The sequence below is a fragment of the Mus musculus genome, chromosome 7 (genome assembly GCF_000001635.26).
Source record: "Mus musculus strain C57BL/6J chromosome 7, GRCm38.p6 C57BL/6J".
Lineage (NCBI taxonomy): Eukaryota > Metazoa > Chordata > Mammalia > Rodentia > Muridae > Mus > Mus musculus.
The window spans coordinates 52,902,766-52,919,928 of NC_000073.6; the positions used below are offsets into that span (position 1 = coordinate 52,902,766).

Sequence of the window (17,163 nt, forward strand, 5' to 3'; positions counted from 1 at the left end):
CATTTTCTTTTCCTTTCCTTTTCTCTTATTTCACCTCCTTCTCTACCCTCTACTCGACCTCTGACCTTCTTTCCTCTGTGTACTCCTCCTCTTGCCTCTGTTTATATATACACTTCCATTTCTCACTCTCTCTGGATCCCTTTCTTGTACTATGACCTAAGAGGGCAGAGGAACTCAACAGTAGAAATGACTAGGAAGAACAATCTAGCAATGAATTAGGTTTGTATAAACCAGTCAATGTGAGGTACAAGGCACAAAACCATAAAACCAGGGTCATCTTGTTCCTGTAGCACATAAAGTATACAAAAATATTATAAAAACAAAGTAGGATGATTCACTGCTTGCCCAGTACTACCTCTCTTGAAGAATTCAGAGTAACACGGCATTGGGAATGAAAAGACATGAAACTCTAAAACAGTGTTTCCTGTGGAATTTCTTCAATATCTGTCTCTTGAGGTCATTTGTTGAGAGGTTGTCTTAGAAAAACAGGAGTGGTATCATCACATATTTTAAGAGCAGCTAGTGTTCACTAGAATATCCACCTTAAAGGAAGGTTTTGACAGCAACCAGTCAAGACCTTCTGTACATAGACAATTTTTATATAGTCGTGAGCCAATGACGATTTTGTTCTTGTACCTTCCAGACTGGAATATCATACTTACTCTTTGTACTTAGGGGAATGCACCAGAGCTATGGATTTAGGGAACATCTTTTTTTTTATCCAATATATGTGTGTAGGTCTACACTTGACAAGAAGGCTGTCTGGTTTAGAAGGGTCTGAGAAAACAAAAGAAACCAAGAATTCTAAGTGAGCCAGCCAACTATACTTGATCCACCAAGGAAGGGAGAATTACAGAGCATTAACGACTTTTCTCTCCTGTGATTTCCAACATTCTTCTATGCAGACACACATCTGTCATGTGGAGAAGGAAGTTTGGATCATCTGCTTTGTCCTCCTACCTCATAAAGTTCAAAATGAACTGAGTTTTTCTCATTTACTGTCTAATTTAGGGTTTTCTTTCTTGTGAATTGACACCATGACCTAGGCAACCTTTATAAAGGACAATATTTAATGGGGGCTGACTTACAGGTTTTGAGTTTAAGTCTCTTATCATTATAGAAGAAAGCATGACAGGATCCAGGAAAACATGGTACTAGATGAGCAAAGAGTTCTACGAAGGCTAACCGGAGAAGAATATCTCACAGGAAGCAAGGAGGGTCTCAAAGCTCACTCCCAAACTGACACACTTCCTCCAACAAGGCCACACCTACTCCAACAAGGCCATACATAAAAATAATGCCACTGCCTGGGGCAGGAATTTTCCAACCACTACACTTACTTTTAGCTTGTCCCTCATATAGAACAAGACCCTTTGGGTCCTCCATGACATTAAACCTGATGTCTATAGAGTAACTATTTCTAGTTCTGTCCTTTACTTCTAACCTATCTCTGCTTCCCCCCTACCAACAGCAGACTAATTTCTTCATCAATATTTTTGATGACTAATTCAAGCATCAGTTCAACAATCTCTCCAGGAATTTAGCTGTCTATATTCAATCCCACCTCTGAGACCCATGAAATTTCTCCTTATAAGAAGAGGAACCACTTTTGTCCTTCTGATGTGGTACTGTACTACTGTTACATGATCATACTATGTCTCTTTCCTTTCCTTCCATTGCCTCCTTCCCTGGGTCACCAGATATACAAAACCCATCAGACAATTGAATGCATGAGTGGGGATAATTCTTGCAAATGGTAAGCCCTGCTAGCCAGTTGTAAAAGTTATATATCTACCCATTGCACTTGAAGCACTGCTAGCATGGAATAGGGACACATGTAAAATCGAGGAAGGTGTGGTGAGAGCAAGAGAGGGTTCAATCTCAGAGGAAGGAAGTGAGAAATTTGGAGCATAATTTGGACAGAATATTGTTTGTTTCTCTAAGTTGTGTATGCACATAGATGCTTCCTACATGATCCATTAAGCAACACTGTTCATGTATGTACAGTCCCAACTAAATTATAATTTAAAACATCAAGCTCTGAAAAACTAAAGTGAAGTCATAGAAAAGTAAAACAAAAAACAAAAACAAAAAAAAACAAAAACAAAAAAACAACAACAACCAAGATGAAATCATGTCCAAACCTTTTCACAGATCCTACATGTCAGTAATCTGTTATCCTATTCCCAAAGAGCAGTTTCTCCACTTCAGGTTTTCTAGAACTTTGGGTATAGATGCAAGCCTCAGTATGACTATTATGACAGACTCCATATTGGCCACTTCACAATTATGAAGTGACTTTTGTTTCATGGCACCAAAGTCACTACTCAGCAGTTTTACACTCTTGAATGCTAGGATTCCAGGAGAGTGCCAGTATACCCAGATTTTTATGACTTTGTTGAGCATGCAAATCTCTGCCCACCATTACTTAAAACACAATAAATCAGTATCCTAAGAACTCCAGCAGGTTCCATCTTGAATTCCTTCTTCCCTTGTCCCCATTATGCGGCTTTTGTGAACCTCATAATCAGTTCTCTTTGTTGCTTCTTCATTTCCACTGTGTTCTCTGTTTTCCTCACTAGACCTTTGCCTCAGCTGCCAGGGAATTGTTTCTCTTGCAGCCAGTACTCCCCATTTACCAGGTTCATGAGCCACCTTCATAAATGTGTCCCATGTCCTTCTTCTGGCTTCTCACAACATCTTCCCAGTGTTGATACACTTCTGATATCTTACATGTGCCTTCAATTCCACACTGTAAGACTGAACACCACTTCCAAACTCAGTCCTCCTCTACAAACCCTACTTGAGTTTATGAAGGATCCCTGTTACTCTATGAGCCCAAGTGAAAGCCTGCATTGACACAGATCATTCCATTTACATCCCCATTCCCTGGATCCCTGACATCCCCAATCACCCCACATACAGCTATCACCCCCTCATCATAATTCCATGGTATCAGTTCCCAAACCTTACCTGACTTGCCCTTCCCAAGAAGCTTTGCAACCCCTTCTTTTTAACTTCTGGAGTATGGCTTTGGTCACATCATTCTTTTGCTCAAAGTAGCTCAAAGAGTTTTCCCTCTACTCGAATGAAATCACCACTACTTTTCCTGACCATCCTAGATAATGGACACCATGGTTCCGATAGGTGATATCAGCACATACAAGGCATTCTTTTCCAAAACAAACCTCAAATCTCAGGCAACAGAAATGTTCACTGATAAAATAGCTGTAGTATTATTGGAGTGTATCTATCTCCAATGCCAGCCCCTCCCATGTGAAATGTTTTGGGCTCCTCTCCCCAAGACATCATAAGTCACCTTAAGTGTGATAGTTCTTCTTCTGCAACCCTCACTGGCCTATTTGTTCCTCCTGAAGAATATTGTACACTTTGACGCATGTGTCTTGGTGCTCACTTTCTTTGTGATCTCCCTTTTGAGTCCCAAGACACAAAAGGCCACATTTCGATTGGGCATAATATATTATTAAGTTAGGCACAGAAGTAAGAATTTATGCAATTGAATTGAAGACCATGAAGTCACAGAGAACTGTCTCACATATCAGCACTTCCTAAGGACTGACTGAAGTATGTGTGAGCTCACAAAACCTACAAGTAAACCACCTGGTTATGGCTTATATTTGTCACTTTACAAGAAATGCACTTGTTTTGTGAGCTACAGTCTTTGATAATGATAGCATCATTCAAAGGACTCTCTAGGTAAGTGACTGTGCTTGCTTGAAAATCAACAGACGTGTGCTCAGCACGTGCAAACACTTGAAAACCTTACATGTAGGAGCTTTTGGGTGTGCACACTGGAAGTGTGCTTCTTCATAAAAAGGAAACACAATCATCAGAGAGGACACTCTTGGCTTATTTAAGTTTCATTTCTACATCTTTTAGGTTTATGGTCTGTAACGACTGCTCTCATCCATCCTGGCAAGCTACCATTCTCCATGCAGCTTCACAGGAAATTGGAACTTTGGAGAATTACTCCAAGAAAGCCATAAAATATGAAGAGCTGTAAAGGTACTAGGAAATGTTCCTTTGACTCAAACTGCACACTATTGACTGGATATGCTCAGAGATGACCTGGAATAGACTGACTCTGTGCAGAGAGACAGAGAGAGAGAGACAAGAGGAGCCCTCAGTCATCCAGGTGCATTTGCTTATATGAATCCAGCCTAATGGAAGAGGACCCAGTTCTTCCCTGAGGAAGAAGAGCTCCTCCTCATTGTGAGCATAACAAAAATCCGGGCCTCCTTTCTGGAGAGAAATGATGATATGAGTTACGTGATGCTCCTCTCCAACCTGCCAAGAGGAAACAACTTGTCACAATTCTTAGAGGTCTCAGACCCCTTCTTTTACAACACACATGAAGCCCAGCCCATACCAGTGATTGTATCTCATTGGTTTTGTTTATTTGGTTGGTTGGTTTGGTTTGGTTTTATTTTTTTTTCACCTTGGTATTTCAAAACTGCTGGTGCTATTCTTTTTTGCTGAGGTACAGTATAAGAGAATAGATGTTAACTAGAACCTAAGATGTCCATCTTGACACCACCTGGGCCTAGACGTTTCCCTGTACAGCCAGTAGGTCTGCTCAGGACTCCTGAGGTGTCTAGATAATTTATATTCTAAGGCTCGCCAGAGTAGATACTCAGACCAGGACCCAAAAGCAATTGGGTCTTCCTCTAATGTTTACAACTATTCAGCATGTCTGTTTCCCTGCCTTATGCCTGACTGGCTGCATTTCTGCTTTTCGGTCTGCCTTCTTTTCCTTCTAGGTAACATAGCACTCTGACTCTGAGGCTATTTGAGCATGTAGAAAACCTCCAGGCTCAGTTTCTTTGTGACTGGAATTAGTGGCAGTAGCCCCAAACTAGAATGAAAATTTCTAACTATAGCAATGAACCAAATTATTCAATTCAAAGGAATCTGAAAAGCAACCAAGTACAAAGTCATCAAATTCAAGATGGCTGGGTCTTGTTATCCATAGTTCCTTCTGGAGGGTGATGTGCATGGATATACACCATAGATATGGTCCCTGAGAGTCATGCAAAGGCAAGGGGGAAGAAACAGTCTCAGATCAAAATTGTTTATATCTTTACCAGGGCTTTACATAACACCCCACATTCCCCATTCCTTTCTTCTTGTTCTTCTTTGCTGAGGTGAGGAATTTCTCACAAGAATCCTGAGGGAGGACAACCTGACACAGGCCTCTATCCTTCTAAACTGAGGTGACAGAGCCTGGTGTCTCTGAGCAGAATTCAGTCTGGCAGCCTGGGAGAGAAATGCAAAGTCATTGGGATTCTCTCCTTCATCCCTTTCCCCATGATCACAGTTTTACTACAAGTTCTGGCTACTGGGGTCTGGGAGATGAGGCCATGGATTTGACTGCTAGCTTGAGTGGATGGAACGCTATTTCTGGATTTGACTGTCAGCTTGAGTGGATAGAACACTTTTTCTGGATTTGACTGTGAGCTGATTATAAAAGTTCCCTGTGTGTGCAGGGACTCATTGGAAAAAGTTCTTTCCTACCTCAGATGAGCACCGTAAGCTTCCTGGGAGGTAAACAGTCTGAGGAAAAGGGAAAATTCTGCTGGGTTTCCCTTGGTATGGACATGTCTTCTCTCTTCTTAGTTCATATCTCCAGATTTTTTTGGCCTCTAGACTCTGAGGTCTGGACTTGTGTTTTTCTGTGTCCTCCTGGGTATTGCCTTAGACCTAGACATATATGTGACTAACAAGGTCTATTACTTTCAGGTATATATTAAGCCAAACTACAAATATTCTATAGTGTCTACCTTGAAGTATCTAGAAATGCAATTGGTATATCATATGGAGCATTTTCACCAGAGCAGTGAGACTGTGAGAAACGACATCAGGTATTAAGAGGTTGCAGACAATGGATGAGGGAGACCTTTGTGACCTCAGAATTGCAGGGCAAGATTAAAAATTGTTTTGCAGTCAACTCACAGACATATCCAGAAATATTGCTCTGTCTACACAAGCTGACAAGACAGTCAGGTTGGCAAAACAGTAAAAGATAGAACTCTTCACACGAGGTGCTGTTACTACAGCAGAGTAAGTGGATCCATGGACGCAGAAACCTTACAGCATGATAGGAGACTCGGTATTCCCTGTGTGGTTCAGTGTTCCACACTTGAGACACCTGGCAAGTAACTCTTCCTGGTGAGCTTCAATCTCACTCCTGTTTGGCTGACCAAGATGCAGTGGGAACCACTTCCACTCAAATCTAGTCCAAATCAGATTTGGGGACCTCTGGGGACTCACCTGGCCCTTCCACTGTGACAGTTTCTGCAGCCTCCTTAGCAGCCTGTGATGTGCTTGGGGCTGCTTCATCCCAGACTTTCTTTCCTGAACACACCTCTGGTGTGCTGAAGGTTCTTTTGGTACTGAAGGAGGCTGAGTTTCCTTTGATATTAATGGTGCTCCAGGGCCCACCTCCCCACTGTTGTTTTCTTCAGAACCAAACAGTTTTGTAAATAAAAAGGAAAGGCCATTTGGAAAATCCTGCTGTTACGAGGATGTTTTTTATGTCCTCCCAGAAGGCTGCCTTCTCGGCCAGTTCCACTTCTTTCTTCTTCTGCAAGAAGAGAAAGAATTTAGGCCACTACTTCAAATATTGGATGAAAAGTCTTGTCATCCCATACATGAAAAAAGTGTAGTATATTTCAATATTCTATTCTAGAGCACTTAAGGTTTTGAACTGCTCTTGGGGAGGAAGACCGACATTATTCATGACTGGGGATGTTCTAAGACTGAAAAGAGAAGACAGGAAACATCAAAATGCTTTGTCTGGCATATGCCATTCCAGCTCTCTTGCACACACACACACACACACACACACAGTATGTTTGCAGTGTGCATTTGTGTGTGTTTGTCAGATTCACAGACCTCGCTCCCTAAAGAAATGAGTGAATAGAGCACCACAGGTAGTGATTCAGCTTTTTTATTAGATATTTTCTTTATTTACATATCAAATGTTATCCACTTTCTAGGTTTCCCCTATGAAAACCCTCTATTCACTCCACCTGTTCACCAACCAACCCACTCCAGCTTCCTGACCCTGGCATTCCCCTACAATGGGGAATTTGGCCTTCATAGGGCCAAGGGCCTCTCCTTCCACTGATGCCTCTGCTACATATGCAGCAGCAGCCATGGGTCTCGCTATATGTATTGTTTGGTTGGTTGTTTAGTCCTTGGGAGCTCTGGAGGAACTGGTTCATATTGTGATTCCTTCTATGAGGCTGCAAACCCCTTCAGCAACTTGGGTCCTTTCTCTGGTTCCTCCACTGGGGACACTATGCTCAGTCCAATGGATGGCTGTGAGCATCCACTTCCATATTTGATGGACATTGGCAGAGCCTCTCAGGAGACAGCTATGTCAGGCTCCTGTCAACACGCCCATTTTGGCATCCATGATAATGTCTGGATTTGGTGATTGTATATGGGTTGGATCCCAGTTGGGGCAGTCTAAGGAGGATGATTCCTTCAGTCTGTGCTGCACATTTTGTCTAACTGCTTGCATGGGTATTTTATTACCCCTTCTAAGAAGGATCAAAGTATTCACACTTTGGTCTTCCTTCTTCTGAGTTTCATGTGGTTTGTAAATTGTATCTTGGGTATCCCGAGTTCCGGGGCTAATATCCATTATCCAAGTGCATATCATGTGTGTTCTTTTGTCATTGGGTTACTTCACTGAGGATGATATCCTCCAGATCCATCCATTTGCCTGAGAATTTAAAAAATTCCTTGTTTTTAATAGGTGAGTAGTACTCCATTGTGTAAATGTACAGCATTTTCTGTATCCATTCCTCTGCTGAAAGATATATGGGTTCTTTCCAGCTTTTGGCTATTATAAATAAGGCTGCTATGAACATACTGGTGCATGTGTTCTTAATATCAGTTGGAACATCTTCTGGGTATATGCTCAGATGAGGCATTGCTGGTTCCTCATTGCTGTACTATTACACATTGCTGTACTATGTGCAATTTTCTAAAAAACTATCAAACTGATTTCCAGAGTGGTTGTACAAGCTTAAAATCCCACCAACAATGGAGGAGTGTTCCTCTTTCTCCTGATCCTTGCCAGCATCTGATGTCACCTGAGTTTTTTATCTTAATCATTCTTACTGGTATGAGGTGGAATCTCAGGGTTGTTTTTATTTGCATTTCCCTGATAACTAAGGATGGTGAACATTTCTTTAGGTGATTCTCAGCCACTTGGTATTCCTCAGTTGAGAACTCTTTCTTTAGCTCTGTATCCCTCTTTTTTAATAGGTTAATTTCTTTCTCCAGAGTCTAACTTCTTGAGTTCTTTGTATATATTGGATATTAGCGCTTTGTCAGATGTAGGATTGGTAAAGATCATTCCCCAATCTGTTGCTTGCTGTTTTGTCCTATTACAGAAGCTTTGCAATTTTATGAGGTCCCATTTGTCAATTCTTGATCTTAGAGCATAAGCTATTAGTGCTCTGTTACGGAAAGTTCGCTGTGCCCACATGCTCAAGGCTCTTCCCAACTTTCTTTTCTACTGGTTTCAGTGTCTCTGGCTTTATATGGAGGCCCTTGATCCACTTGGACTTGTGCTTTGTACAAAGACTTGTGCTTTGTACAAGGAGATAACAATGGATCAATTTGCATTCTTCTACAAGCTAAGTGCCAATTGATCTGGCACCATTTGTTGAAAATGATGTCTTTTGTCCACTGGATTGTTTAGCTTCTTTGTTAAAGATCAAGTGATCATAGGTGTTTGAGTTCATTTCTGGGTCTTCAATTCTATTCCATTGATCTACCAGCCTGTCACTGTACCAGTACCATGTAATTTGTATTACAATTGCTCTGCATTACAGCTTGATGTTAGGGGTGGTGATTCCACAAAAAGTTCTTTTATGGTTAAGTATAGTTTTTGCTACCCTATTTTTTTTTGTTATTCCAGATGAACTTGCAAATTACTCTTTCTAATTCTGTGAATAATTGAGTTGGATAATTTGATAGGGATTGCATTGAATCTGTAGATTGCTTTCAGCAAGATGGACATTTTTACTATATTAATCCTCCCAGTCCATGAGCATTGGAGATCTTTCCACCTAATGAGATCTTCTTGATTTCTTTCTTCAGATACAGATATAAGAACTTCATACTTGCTTAATTAGAGTCACACTACGGTGTTTTATATTATTTGTGGACTATTGTGAAGGGTGTTGTTTACCTAATTCCTTTCTCAGCCTGTTTATTCTTTATGTTGAGGAAGCCCATTTGGACAATCCTGCTGTTACAAGGATGTTTCATATGTCTTCCCAGAAGGCTGCCTTCTTGGCCAGTTCCTCCTCTTTCTTCTTCTGCAGGAAGAGAAAAGAATTTAGGCCACTACTTCCAAATTGAATGAAAAATCTTGTCAGCCCAGACAAGAAAACATATACTTTTATTCAGGTGTGTCTTCTTAGCCTGGTGTGGTAGGAAACCCATACTTCTGCTTTACTCAGTTTCTATTTTCTGTATGGCTAGGTCTCAGTCTTTTTAGTATCCAAATCTATTGTGCGTGTGTGTGTGTGTGTGTGTGTGTGTGTGTGTCTGTGTCTGTGTCTGTGTGTCTGTGTATTTGGTGAATGTGCACATGTACATGTGGAGTTCCTTTATTGAATCACATACTCCACTGAAGCAGCACAAGACAGTCCTGGGAAGAGACTGAATAGCTGACCCACAATCCTCTTGTTTTCAGGTTCCTTCTCACACTGACCTTCTCTGCCAGGTCGTTCTCATATTCTGTCTTGTATTTCTTTAGCAGTTCCCTCTTCAGACCTCTCAAAAACTAGATTTATAGTCTGAAATACATATGCAAAATGAATAATTAAAATAGTTCCAATGTCAAGAAAGAGATGAGAATAAGTTTGGGAAGGGCAACAGTCTCTCGTGCATGACATGAAGCCCAATCCCATGCCATCTGCTGTTCTTTACTGAAGTCCTGAGGCAGCATTTCCTACCCATTCATCCACTGTCATCATTTGTGGCTTTTCTGTGAGCAGTCATGTACTGCTCTGGAGATATTTGTTCAGCCATGTAGAGAATGAAGATCCACCATGATTATTTTCTATCTTTTACCATAGGCAGCATGCTTTGGATATTTTTGTTCCTTGGGGAGTTTTTCCACATATAGCCTAGAGGAATAAAGCAGAGTGACTAAGCTGTGCAGAGAAATTCAAATGTCTCCATGAGGCCTTGAGGAAACTTGGCCTCTGTGTGCATGGCTTTAAAATTCCTGGTGTTTGACAATGCACACCCTGAAATCCCACATCCATCTCCATTCCTTTGCCTGGAGAAAGAAGTATCCCCAGTCTTCCATTAAACAGCCACATTCAGCAAGCATTAGGTATCAATGAGCATAGCTAAAATGACATCGTGCAAGTCTGTCATTTCAGCACTCAGGAGGCACCAGACAGAACCATAGAACCTTGAAGAAATTGGTCCTATTCCTGACCTTCAAACTAGGAAATAAAGACAGTGGTCTCCGTCTTCCTTTCCCAATTACAGTATGATTCTTTGCTTCCCATAGAAATTTTGTATATTACTTACCAGGAGTGCACATCTTCACCTCAGTGATCACTAGGCAATGAGAAGAGACATGGAGTGTGCTCAGTTCTAGGAGATGGTATGTTGCAGGCACCTAGCCAGATGCTGCACCAAGAGATGTTGTGTAATTGCTTCAATCCTCAGGTCAGTCCATGATGCAAAAAAGATTCATAGTCCTGTTAGAAACTCTGCTTAAGAGAAGAATATGACAAGAAACTTAGTCTGGGAAGCTCATGTCTGGGAGAAGATATGAGTCCTTGGCTAGAGAGATTTGGTTTTGGGAAAGGGGAGAAATGAGGGGACATTTACTATGATCTAAAGAGAATGCCTTCCGTGTACTGAAAACCCCCAGTGGAAAACAAAGAGAACACAGTTCTAAGATTTGTACATCACAGAGAATGCACATTGTGGTACCTGAGCACATCTGCAAAATTAAGCCTTGTCCTTTGTGAAACAGGAAATGATGTACCTATTCAGCACACAGATTTCTGAAGATCAATAAAGTCATGTCCAGAAAACTTCTTCCCAGTGCCTGAGTTCCTCAGAGTCATCTGTATCTCTTCATAATCAGTTTCAAAAAGATAAGGGCCAGTCAGTATTGGTAAGACTTCTCCTTCATCCTCTTACTCAAAAGCAAAGCACCCCTGTTTCTGAGGCTGTAAGAGCTATTTTCTGGTGAAAGCTCTACAATCTAGTTTTTATTCTGTCTATCCCATACAATGAACTGTTTGGAGAAAAGCTTTATTGTGCTTAACCACACTGACTCCAGATGGTCCACAATCCTCTGTTGCCTGGGGAGGATCTGGTAGGTCTACCTCTCTTCTATTGAACTCAATAGGTTTGGACACCCATCAGAGATAAGCCTGTGTCTGTTTGCTTGTGAGATTTGGAAGTCAAACTCTCACAGTTCAGATCTACCCTACTCACAGCCACTGTTTCTTACACTATGACCTGGACCATGTGTGCACAGGCTCAAGAACTAAGTCTACTACTAATGAAATTCCTTATTTATGGTTACCACCACCTTTGGTGGTCATGCCTTTGAATTATAAGGAAAAAGGTGTGTGAGCTGCCTGAAATCTGATTAAAAGATGACATCCTCAAGTTCCATAGCTGTCAGCAAAGGAGAGAACCCTCAATGGGAAAGTAGGATGAGCAAGGGAAGTGTCCCAGGAGAGGAGTAGAAAATGCAGGTTCTCACTTGAGGAATTTGTGATGGAGCACAAAGGCTGCTTTTTCTTGTCCACATTTTCCCAGGTCAGCTGCAATCTTGAAGAGGTTTTTCCTTGAGCTCATGTAATAAGGTCAGTGAAAATTATTGATTTCAATTTTCTGCCCTAGAGCATTTAAGATTTGGAACCAATCTTGGGGAGGAAGAGTGACATCATCATATCCTGGGATGTTCTAAGACAGAAAAAGGAAGTTAGGAAACATCAAAACCCTTTGTCTGGCATACTGCCATTCCAGATCTCTACCCACCCACCCCCTTGATGACACACACACACACACACACCATTGTGTGTGTGTGAGAGAGATATTAGAGACTTCTCTCCCTAAAGAAATTAGAGTGAATAGAACACCACATATGGAGATTCAGCTTAATAAATTTAGTGAATAATCTCACCCTGGGATCATCTTACTATGGTAGTAAAGTGGTAGAGTTGGAACTTGGTATGTCTGTACCCCTTTAAAAAGTAATGCAAAGGAGCTCTGAGGGAGTATTTAATTAAGGAGGTGGCTTTCCAATACCCTATTTATTGAAATTAGTACTAGAAGATGTTACATAGCTATGAGTGGTTGTGTAGACCTAGGAGGATTATGCATTTGCATGACCATAAGGAAGGAAAACTCAGTTCCTGATGTTTAAGAAGTTCAGAACCTGAGGCTGAGAAGCATCAGTAGGCAATAAACCTTTGGAGACAGTTAGCACCTTGGACCTCAGCCTTGTACATATCTGTCTTGGGTCAGGGTGTTTGGTGCAGAAGTGCAATGTACTCTAAAGACAAACTTTATAGATCATTGACCTGCTTTCTGTTGCAATATAAAGTGATATATGAGCAGTTGGGTGAAGATATCTGAGGATCACTACCCTCAAGATATTGAGATTTTAAATTTGCCTCATATAATTGTATGCAAATGACTTTTATTTGTAACTGCATTGAGACTTACCACTTTTGCTGTTCCAGTAGAGAAAGTCATTTATTACCTAGACTCTGTTCGTCTGAGTGCCTAGGTATCACAAGGTTCCCACTTGTCACACAGTTACCAAGTAGTTAGGAAAGGAGATCCTTTGCTTCTCTGGGAATTGTTATATTACATTAACGTATGCATTGGTAAAGTAATACCACTGTGAAGTCTTGAATCAATCTCCATTGAAAATTACTACCAACAAAAAGCATTGATTTAAGCCTATTTTTCAATTAAAATTTTAAGGGTGCCACTCTGCAATGTAGGTTGTGACTATAATCCTGCTTCAATCACTGCAACGCAGGATTAAAAACCTGTATCTCCATGGCCCCAAGTGCTAGGTAGAACATCTTAGCACATGTAGTACTGGCACTGACACTAATATAGAGAGATTGTCTGGAGAACCAGAGCAAGGAACACAGTTGCTCTGTGTCCTAGACATGAGGCACAGGCCCATTTCTTGGTCCTGAAGGTTCCCTCTAGCCATAAACCCCAGGCCCAAGAGGGTTATACTGTGATTCTTGACTAGCACACAGCTCCCTATCAAGACAAGTCATCTAGGACTACCCTGTACATGGAGGGTTGGCAGATGTGGCAGCCAATGCAGTTCTCACATTCCAACACTGTCATTGAAGAGCACTGACATTCAAATGCTAATGTAGACTCTGAGTGGAGGATGGTTGTCACACTGAGGCATCTGGCTCTGAGTGCTCCTGTATCCACCCCAGATCTCGGTCTGCCTCTTTGGAAAACCTCTCAGGAACTACATGGGTGCTGATGGAAGGAAAGACCATCCAGACCCTGTGCTCTCCTGAACATTCTACCTCTCAGTGTGCTCAGAGGCCATCCTGTCAGTTATGCCACTAAGGGATGTGAATTTCCATTTAATGGAAGAGGAAATGCTCTGTCCAAAATCATAAGCTCAGATATATCGGGACCAAAACTGACACTAGGGCACCAGATTCTAGTTCAGTATTTTCCTCATGCTTCCACACTGTCTGGCCTTCTCAAAATATATAGGAAAATTCAATGAAAAAAATGTTTAGATTTCTTTCTTTACCAGACATTGTGAAGTTTGTAATAAGACCACTAAGAAAATAGGATTGTTCTCATCATAAGGACCCCAAGATGCTTCAGGCACTGATTGGCTAGAAGGTAGTATAATATCTTAAAGCAGCTCTGGCAGCCCTAACCCAAAATTCTTGAGTGGGGAGACTCAGACAAATTAGAGATATGCGACTGAGTCTTATTGTATTCCTGTCTTTTCTTTGTAGCTTTACAATTCCTTATGGTTATGAAGATTATACTGTGTCTAGTGAAGCAAAGGACTGTGGTGTTGGGAAATTGGCCTTTGCTTGATTTCCAATCCCAAAGAGAATCTAGGTCACCATGATATCTCCAGTTCATGTGTTCTCTGAAGGTCAGAGTAAAGAAAGCCCCCAGCACAATCTCAGCTCTTTGGCACCTGTCAACCCCATGTGCTTAGTAAGAAATCTATTTCTTTTCAGTTATAATTTTGACTTCATGGCCAGAACTGCCCTATAATTCATCATTCATCCTAGAATAACCATAAACTAGCACAAATTCTTCTGCTTCAGCCACCTGGGTGCTGGAACTTCACCCTTGAGTCAGATACTACACTAATAATTTGTACTACAGGGTACTCATAGAATGCTCATTTTCATAACTGTCAAGTATCATCACTGTTTAAGGACTCAGGAGACAAAACATAAACACCAAAGGTGTTTTTCCTGTTATGCTGGTCCTCCTAGTCACACCTGTCCCAGCCTCAGGTTCCTTCCTAGTCTATGGATCTATATGTTCATTAAATCCTTCTCTCTCTGCCATGTGCTGAGCAATTTGTATCTAGTGTGCTTTTTGAAATGTATGTTTTGAATGCTATTATTTGGTTACCTTGAGTGTTCAGTGCTGAGATTCCTGTGTTACATGGTTAACACCTGCATATTGTACACTCTCCTTTAATCCATTCTCTATGTTCTCTCCCCTTCCAACCCTGCCCCATTTTTTTTCTTTTCATTTTCTTCACTGTATCCAGGTGAAGGTGGTCTGATCTTTTTATAAATGGTCCCTACCTTGCCTTCTCAACAGTTTATGTTCCTTCCTTCCCTGTGATCCACCCTTCTATCATACTGGTCTTTAGACAGAAGATTCCTAATACTGGGAATGCTAATTTTTAAAATTTATTAGTTTCATTTTATTTCTTGAGTAATGATCTTATACAAAAAGAATGGCTCTTCTGAAGTTACTGTCCGACAGAGACTCTCATGTTATCCTTGGATCTCATGCCTCTATTCTCAAGTTTTTGCCACCATATTCTAGCTAATCACATTAGAAGTTTGTACTGTTGGTCAGGGATGTGTAGTTGTCTTTAAACTATTTACCAAAACTGGGTGACAACCTCCTCAATCAGTTAAGTACCCATCTATAACGTAGTGTGCAGCACCAGGGAGAGCTCCCCTGTTCCTGTGCCCTTGATTGTAACAAACTGTCCTTCTGTGAGGGAGAGACTTTCTTTTACCCAAAAGCTTCAGAGACTACAAATGTGCAACCATGAAGGAGGAAGGTACATCTGCTCAGTTGGCAAATGCTAGTCAATTTTAGCTGCTGATTGAACAGCTCCAGATGTCTTATTCAATCTCCTCATCTCAACTCTACTGTTGAACAGCCCCAACTGTGAATTAGTATTATGGAAAACTATGGAGGCTGTCAACAGAAGAGGAGCGTCTTGGCCCTCAGTTCTCTTGTGTCTATACCCAGTTCTTTCTCTGCTTCAGTTGAAACAGTCCCACAAACTATTTGGTTTCCTTCTCTATACACTGCTCCTAAAGACTCAGTTCCCTAGAGAGCCCTAAACTCTGCCAGCAAGTAGGTAAGTACATGTTCATTTCAAAGTTACAACCCTAGGAAATATCAAAGCCAAGACCATATTTAGTGCACCATCTTGTCCTTCAGTACTTTCCCCTCAATCCTGTCTTATTTTGATCATTCTCAATATGGAGGACTGTTCAATTAAATAAACATGTTAGTTCCTTTTCCTACCTGAGATTCTGGAGACAGGAATACAAATAAAGGTACAGGATCTGGATAAAGGGATAAGAAAATGAGTTATTGGGTTTCACAAGAAAAAAAATCACATTTGTGTTGAAGCAGATCAACTGAACACTGAGACAGAATGTTTACTCAGCTCCATGGTAACCTCAATATTCTATCAGGTGCTGACTGGCTGAGAGGGCATATAAAATTTGCAAGACTCAAGGGCCTCTCTTCCCACTGATGGCCAACTAGGCCATCTTCTGGTACATATGCAGCTAGAGACACGAGCTTTGGGGGTACTGGTTAGTTCATATTGTTTTTCCACCTATAGGGTTGCAGAGCCCTTCAGCTCCTTGAGCACTTTCTCTAGCTCCTCCATTAGGAGCCCTGTGTTCCATCCAATAGATGGCTGTGAACATATACTTCTGTATTTGCCAGGCACTGGCATAGCCTCACAAGAAACAGCTATATCAGAGACCTTTCATCATTATCTTGCTGGCATATGCAATAGTGTCTGAGTTGAGTGGCTGATTATGGGATGGATCCCCAGGTGGAGTAGTCTCTGGATGGTCCATCCTTTCGTCTTAGTTCCAAACATTGTCTCTGTAACGTCTTCCATGGGTATTTTGTTCCCTATTCTAAGGAGGAATGAAGTATCCACATGTTGGTCTTCCTTCTTCTTGATTTTTTTTTTGTTTTGCAAATTGTATCTTGGGTATTCTAAGTTTCTGAGCTAATATCCACTTATGAGTGGGTGCACATCAAGTGAATCTTTTGTGATTGGGTTACCTCACTAAGGATGATATCCTCCAGATACATCCATTTGCCTAAGAATTTCATAAATTCATGTTTTTTTAATAGCTGAGAAGTACACCATTGTGTAAATGTACCACATTTTCTGTATCCATTCCTCTGCTGAGGGACATCCTGGTTCTTTCCAGCTTCTGGCTATTTTAAATAAGGCTGCTATGAACATAGTGGAGCATGTGTCCTTGTTACCAGTTGTTACATATTCTGGGTATATGCCCAGGAGAATTATTGCTGGATCTTCCAGTTGTACTATGTCCAATTTTCTCAGGAACTGCCAGACTGACTTACAGAGTTGTTGCACCGGCTTACAATCCCACCAGCAATGGAAGAGTGTTCCTCTTTCTCCACATCCTCACCAGCATTGGCTATCACCTGGATTTTTGATCTAAGCCATTTTTACTTGTGTGAGGTGGAATATCAAGGTTGTTTTGATTTACATTTCCCTGATGATTAAGGATGTTGAACATTCTTTCAAGTGCTTTTCAGCCCTTTGGTATTCCTCAGTTGAGAATTCTTTGTTTA

The 17,163-nt window shown here is 41.2% G+C and overlaps 1 long non-coding RNA gene across 5 annotated transcripts in view; it reads left to right on the forward strand.

Moving 5' to 3' along the window:
• The window catches only part of Gm33898, an 89,404-nt gene that overhangs the window by 15,171 nt on the left and 57,070 nt on the right, over positions 1–17,163 (forward strand). For 4 of the 5 annotated variants that reach the window (XR_391468.2, XR_391469.2, XR_882087.1 and 1 more), the window contains exon 6: positions 3,901–4,401. The exons of the other annotated variant lie outside the window; for it this stretch is intronic. This is a non-coding gene — a long non-coding RNA (predicted gene, 33898). Of the gene's footprint in view, positions 1–3,900; positions 4,402–17,163 lie in introns of those variants that run through there. 5 annotated transcript variants of the gene reach the window in all.